This window comes from Phaethon lepturus, unplaced genomic scaffold (assembly GCF_000687285.1).
Source record: "Phaethon lepturus isolate BGI_N335 unplaced genomic scaffold, ASM68728v1 scaffold8017, whole genome shotgun sequence".
Classification (NCBI taxonomy): Eukaryota; Metazoa; Chordata; class Aves; order Phaethontiformes; family Phaethontidae; genus Phaethon; species Phaethon lepturus.
This window is the reverse complement of record NW_010553971.1, coordinates 59533-67317: the sequence shown is the minus strand read 5'-3', so window position 1 is coordinate 67317 and position 7785 is coordinate 59533.

Below are 7785 nucleotides of genomic sequence, written 5' to 3'. Positions count from 1 at the left end.
CCGTCAACTACAGATAAAGTGAAACTGCATGCAGGAAACGGTGACTTAAGAGTCAAGCTAGTGCCTGAAGTGATCCTGTTATAGTCAGTATAAATACAGTGGAAGGCAGCAAAATGGGAGTCCCGTGCATCACTCTGAAACTGCTGCCAGTGTGTTGATTGCAGAAGAGTCGTCTTGGACCTGTAAGCTTATAGGCTGTGGCGGCAACTATGAATTATGTTACAATTTTAGGAATAGAAGAGGATGTAGTTTTACAGAGCCATGAACTGGCACACTGATCTGATGTATATATTTGACTTCAGAGTCTTCAGAAGAAATGAGAGTTCTTTCAAATACAAAGAATGAGGAATTTTTCCTTTTTTTTTTTTTAAATGCCTCCTGAGTTTCATAGGACATAAACCTTCCTGCATATTCTGACTCCTTTTCCATCTTATTGGAAAGATTATGATCTGCTGCCAGATTCTTTTCCCTTATTTGTTCTTATATATTTTCTTTATAGCTTGATTATCTTTTTATAGTACTAGATGTTTACATAGTTAGAAATAACGATTACAATGATTATATTGTCTAAGTGCTTAGTGTTTCTCCTACTTAGACTATGTGATACGCTGCTGCCATTTCCTAGAAAATTACTGTGCTCAGATTGTCATCTAGTCTGTTCTGGACAGTAAGATATTGTTTAAACACTCCTCTTGTGTGTCTGAATAGGGTGGCCCTCTTCAACTGCTTTCACTGCTGCAAGACTTTTTTTTTTTAGCCCCTTGACTGCCACATGACAGAGCAAGCAGTAGATAAAAAGCTGTATTGATCACAGTGATGATCATCTTGAATGTGGTGCTTAACAGTTATAAAAACTTACCCAGATTTTTTCTTTATATAGTAAGCAGAGTGCTCTTAATTTTTGCATAATCAGAACAAACTAGTTTCTGATATTTGTCCTTTATTTAAATATTCATGGTTTTAGTGAAAAGAAAAATAAACCCAAGTTTGTATTGAACCTGAAGAGCTGTAGATACTTAAGTGCCCTTAAAATGCACCCTTGTTTGAAAGATGTGGTGTAAAAGAAACTTACTCCTTAAGGAAATCAACTTTTTCATACACAAGGGATTTCCCCCACCCCCCAGCTTTGTGCCATCTCTTTGGGATAGCATACTTATTTCATCCTGAGAGAACTGTGACCACATTTTGGGGGTAGGTGATGTCATTTCACATGTACAATATGTCGTCTAAAGAATTGTCTGAAGACTAGATTTTTCTTGGAGCTAGGAGGCAGCCCAGGAGAGTAAATGCTATGAGAGGTAACAGGGCATTGGAGTTTTCCTGTAATGCTCTGTCGTGTGGGTGTTTATGTTTACCAGCTTTCTTGCGGCTTTTTTTACTTGTCTTTTATTAATATTTTTTCTGACTATGCTTCAGGATAATAGATTGAATGTTGCACTGGATTTTACATTGGTATCTTTTACTAACAGAAAAATACCCCCTCAAAGGATGAGTGTTAGAGGGTTTGTGGTGAGTTCACAAGTAAAGGAGAATTTCTAACAATGACATACTGTGAAATTTCATAATTGGTGCATTCTTCAAAACGTTGGTTTTAGAAGTTACCTGACACAGATTAATGTTGGGTATTGATAACAATCCATGTGGATTTGTGGATACTTTTTAATGTCTAAGTCTTTTGCTGGTATTATAAATTATTTTCAAAGGAAAGTTCACTGCATTGTCACTCCATGCCTATTTTTTTGCAGTGCCTCCAGGCAGGCTTGCTCTCTGAGCATGGTCTTGTTCAGCTCTTAGTTTCAGGATAACCGTATGAAATCTCTCCCGCGCTTCACTTTGTCCTTCATATCTTCTTGGTTGGCACTGTTCTATGTCAGAGATTTGCGCCTCCCGGATTTAATTCCTTTACAATGAGCAAGTTAACTACTTGACACAGGTAAAACTGAGTCCACAGGCTCTTACAGCAGTGGTGTGGAGCCTTTGCAGCAGAGCGCCTGGGCTCTCAGTGCTGTCTTGTCCTGAAGTAGTCACGATGGAATTGAGTTTGTCACAAACTGGTCTTGCCTGCCTTCTCAGCAAAATGGGATTAGCTTCTGAGTGGATGGCTTAGTAAGGGAACACAACTTGTAACCACAGGTTCTGAAACCCTACTGATCCTTTAGTCTAAAAGATAAGTCCTGTAACTCTTGGATGTTCTGAATGCCTGGGTTTTGTTAATTGATAACCGCCTAATGTTCCAGTGGTTCTGCTGGTGACTGACACTTGCTGGAAGCATTGCCTACATGGTTTTTACAGACTGCTTTTGTACCTGTACTGTATAGCCTAGGCGTGTGTGGTTCCAGTTCCCTGTTTTGGTTATGGGGCGGGGGGGGAGAAGGTGGTCTGCAATTTACAGAAAAACATACATAGCTTACTTTTGGCTGTCATCTTTCCTGAAACCCTTTTAGGAATCAATGAAGAAGCAGCAGGGTGTTTTTTGTGTTTGTGTGTTTGGTTTTGTTTGTTTGTTTCTTTTGTTTGTTTTTTCCTTTTTCACTCTCCTAGTGTCTCTTTGGTTAGATGATGAGATACACTTTTGTTGGGAGGTGGAGGGAGAAGCTACAAGGTCTCTTGGCTTCTGGAATAAGGCTGTTAGCGCTAGAGCAAATTCTTCTGCCTGCCTCGAGATGGCAGATCCTTTAAAATACAAAACACACCCCCAGCCCCAAACTCCCCAACAAAACAAGAATGATGATGATGAACTGTGCAACTCGGAACACACAGCTGTTCTCAATAGCTGTTCAGGGACTGTGGTCTGTTGGCTGGTCTCTCCTGCTTAAAATGTCTGATTATCTGTTGATCAAGGTCACAATACAGAGGAAAGACAGAAAATTAAATTCTGTAACTTGCACGTTGATTTCACAGAGGAAATTCTCACTGTCTGCAGGAATCCATAGTGGAGACAAAAATAGCTTACATTGCTTCTGTGGTGAAACAGTGTGGTCTGTTGGTGAAGCAGTGTCAAGACAAGTGAAGGTGGAAGACATCAGTGATGAAAATCTGTGTAACTTGCTGTATGGTTCACTTGATTCCTCCCTCCCCTTTTACCTGGCTGGAACTGCATTAGTGTGAAGTATTATTCATTTTGCTTTAGTCATTTAGAATTTTAATTGTCTTCTATTTGGGAATTCTTTCTCCCTGTTGAAAGCAAATGAAAGTGTTATTTCATGTGTTGCTTAAGTTGCTCAAAATCAGGGCTGCTGTCAGAAGGGATGGTCCTGCCCTGTTCTCAGCTAAATTACCACCACCTTCTTTCTGTGTTCATGCAGCATGCCTGCTTAGAAAGCTGTTTTGACTGAAAACTAACTTTAAAGAAGAGAAATACCTAAACTTTCTGTTGGATCAGTGCTCTGATCTTGCTGACAGAAAAGGCAGTATGATCTTCTACCAGTTTTAGCCGTTTCTAAAACTGCATCTTGAGGCTCTAGTTACCTGAAATGCTATGACACAATCTGGAGGCTTGCTGCTGATTAAAAGAGACGATCCTGCTTCCATTTGTCTCCTTTCAGAGGCTCTGGCACTTTGTAGATCCTTCTCTGATTTGATTCAATTAGATAATGTGAAAGTAGCTAACTCACTTGATTCCACCTGGATGATAAGCTGAAACGGTTCCTGAGGAGACTTGACGTGTGCTGAAGGAGGTGCAAGGCAGGGGAACAGAGCTGGGCAGCCCAGAGTAGGGGGAGCAGAAAGGAGGATTGTAGGCATTCCCCTCTAGCTATCAGTGACCCTGGCGTTGTATCACACAGCTTCACTTGGAGTGTATTATGAAAACCATGTTATGGCACAGTATGGAGGCTTACAACATAGATGTTGACAGCTTGTATTGGTAGTTGTTCAATTCAGTCTTGATGCTTGGTGTACCTTATCAGATGTACAGATTTATAAATTAAAAAATCGCAGGCAGTTGTCTTGGTTTGAGAAATCTTGTTGTAGGGCTTCTTCTCTGTGTGCATTAAATAAGTGAATACAAAGACAAGGGTTAGATTTTCTTTCTCCTTTTCTTGTTCTGTAGATGTTCTACTAATCTGTGTTCTACTTCTTTCCATTAGTCTAAGCAGCTTTTTCAGAACTGCTGATATATTAAAATGCAAGCTGAGCGGTTTTGAGATTAAGAGTGTGTCTGTATGTGTATGTATATACACATATATATGAATCTGAAATGCATAAGTCAAAGTTCAGAGAAAATTTACACTTTCCATAGGAAAGTTTGAATGCTGTCTGTCAATACTGTGTACCTGTGACTTAGAAAAAGCATTTAGTATTGGGCTTTGCTGCTATTAAATCCAGTGAATCATTGATTAGATACTTGAGTAGCCAAGATAAAGTACAGTTTTAATTACTTCCTTCTTTTGTATGAGAAGTTGTTTTTACTGTGACAGTAGGCAAGAATAGCTATGAGGTTAACAGCCTGAAATAGCTTTTTATTATTATTTTGATTGTTGTTTTTTTCCTTTAGCTGGAAGTTGTTTAAAATGTGTCTGGTTTTATTGCTGCCAATCCAGATGGCTTTCTGCCTTTGTTTCAGTTACTAGATGAGATGTTGTTAGTTAGTCACTAGTGCCACTACACATTTTACAGTTTGGCTCATGACTCACAGTCGTCTTATGTTGGCAGTCGCTGTTATTCTTGGTACAAATACTTGTTCTGTCTTGACCTCTGTGATGTCAGCTACTGGTGGAAACTGGGTGCTGACTTTAAAAGACACTAACCTGTTTCCTTGAGGAAGGAAATACTAAGTTAAGTACCTGAAAGCAAGAATAGCTTCCCAGCGTGCTCAGATTGGCGTGATGATTTCTGTTCCCTTTTTAATTGAAAATGGAGATAGAATTTTAAAAGATCCTGATGTCTCTGTTGGAAGCCCGTAATTATAAACAAGTATCTTACAAGAACTTTGTGCATTGTGGTGTCTAGGTTACAGGGTATGTAATAGCATTTTTAAGTCTTGCTTCTTTGAATGTTTTAAACTCTTGTTGATGCCCTGAAGTGGTTTAACAACTGCAAATGTTGTGGGAAAACATCTGAAAGAGGATGAAAATAGAAAAGATCTTATGCTGAATTAAAATAGAAATTATGAACAAAATAACTACATAGAACAGATTAGTGTGTTTGTTGCTGCTGTACCTGTTAAAGTAGTGCCTTTTATTGTCAATACCACCTTATTTTACCACGATGACCACAGAAGATAACTGGAAATATACTCTGTGTGTATCCAAGCATGAAAAACCTTTAGTTTTAAATAATTTAAATGATTTTTCTGTGACTACTGTTGTCAGTTACAACAAAATTGCAGCCAAGATTTTATGGGTAGAAGTAGCTGGATGGAGGAAAAGAAAGAATACCCCATTTAAATAGTAGCTTGTTAAAGATAGACTGATTGGTAATGAGGAACTATGCTTTTTTCTCTTGATGTTTTGGGTAGATGCTGTATTATTCTAATAGTGTAGTCTGTGTTGCGTGATGGGGTTAAATTTTATTTCTTTCCTTTAGGCAATGTAAGAGTTCACATACCATGCTAAACTTTCCACGCCCATTGATGAGTGAAGGGATGGATTTGTAAAGATCTGGTAATTAAGATAAAATATTTTCATACCTGATTTGTTACTGTCACCAGGTGTACAACCCGACCTACAATTCTTTTTGTATTGATTCAGTCTGGTGCAGTGTAATGGATTTTTGGGGGGCAATGAGGACCTGGTGGTGATGAATTATTATTCGATAATGGTGACGATAGGAGCTCCCTAATTGTTGCTTCTTTTGAGGATTTTTCATAATGTATTTACGCTCTCTGAAAGTTAGAGGTTTCTTCATTGCGTTTAATGAAAATTCTACTATGTTTTTGTCTACTACAAGCAAAATACAAAGTGATCCTCACAGTTAGTGTGGTAACAAGCTGTGTTGGCAGCAGTCATGCTTGTATGGGTCCTCACAACTTTGCTAAGGCTGAGTGGAAAGGTTTTGAAATTACTTGAGTCTCATTGTTCAGTGTATTTACATGGCAGTTAGAGGTGAGAGTTCAGTGTGTTGTGTCATATCTGAGGCAGCTTTGAACTGGCAAGCTTGATAGCACAGCTGCGGTACCACATAGCTGCGTTGAGTATTTAGCTGGGCTCCATGCGGGTTTTGGACTTGCTATTTCACTGGTGACTGGTAAGCTTTAGGAGATTTCAGTTCTGTCTAGCAAACCCTCTTTCTCTGTGGGAGATCTTAATCTCCTTAATTTTTCCAAATGTCAGATGAGCAATTTTATATATTTACGGTAACTGGAGGGATAGAAACCAGTACTGAGGAATGAGGCAGAGATGGATTGTGAATATTTGAAAGTGGTGATTTAAATGGTACTATTTGGTTAACAATGATGATCAGTAACAGTTAGCACTGAACAGTCCTTTATAATATATACAAAATATTAATAGCTTGTTAATAAAAAGTTACGTTTCTATAGTAGTTGATTTTTGTGCTGCTGGTATATTCTATTATTCATTGTAGGCGCATTCAGCTTTCCTCTATGCTTGCTTGCTTATTTATTTCATTGCAAGCTGTCTATATCAAGCAAGGGATTACAAAGAGACTTTCTGAAGAACCGCTTTTGCATTTCTGTTGTCAGTTAAGGATGATAATGCATATGACAATGAATGATTTGATTTAAAAGCCTACCAATTTTAAAGGGTTGAATTTCTGTGAAGTAGGAATATCAAACAAATTTAACATGCTATAAATGAAGTGGCAATTCCTGCATATCGTAAAGTTTGGATATAGTAAGTGGTGGTGTGACTCTTGCCAAACTAAGCTGTTCTATAAAGAAAAAAGATAAGCTGGAGAGGGAGGGGAATGAAACACCCTTGTTATGATGTAGTTGGTCTCCTGGAGTCTTGTGGCAGGTTCAACTATAGTGCATTCTAAAAAGATTTCCTCGTTGCTTGACTCAGGGAAAAATAGTAATAAAGTGCTGTGGGATTGAGAAGCTGTATTCATAAATGCATATACATTTGGAAAATTTGCACAGCATGGTAACCATCTGTAATTCAATGGCATGACAAATTTAAGCAATCTTGTACTGTATCTAGGCATACTTTTATCTGTTTAGCACCCGTAGAAAGGATTACCTTTTTTTTTTTGATAATGGATTTTGCCTAGTGTCTTAGCAAAGGGGAAAATACTGTGTTTCAAAGAGACTTTTTAGCAATGCAGCCAGCAGTAGTGACTGGATTTCAGAAGGCTCTTGTGCTTTTTTCTTTTTTTTTTTTTCCCATTTGCTGACGAGCTTGTTTGAACCTGCTCTGTGATGTATGAAGAACAGCAGCCCAGTGTATCAGTTACATCCTGCTTTTTCTGCTGGTGCTGTAATAGGGGAAATCCTTCAGTTAGGCAGAACAGGCCCAATTTCAGAGCAGGGAAGGGTTCTAGAAGGGAAAGGAAGGCGTGATAAAAGTAGTGGAAAGCTGTAATACTAGTGGAGTTGCACATTCTGGCTGCTTTTTTTTTTTTTTTTTTTACAAATGGCGATTTCCACATCTCATGATGTTGAACAAGAATTAGAAAGGTGTAGGGGTAGCTTGTCTTTATTGGAGAAGTGCTTTACAGTAGTGTTTTACAACACTTCCCATCCATTTGTCTGCTGAAGAGCATTGTCTGGATGAAGAGGAAGGTAAATACTTAAGTGAGTAGTGACTGAAGGGTAAATGCATCTTTAGAGAGTGGTAATCAAAAAATAAGACTTGGAAGGTCAGAAAAACTAGTGGTAGCATC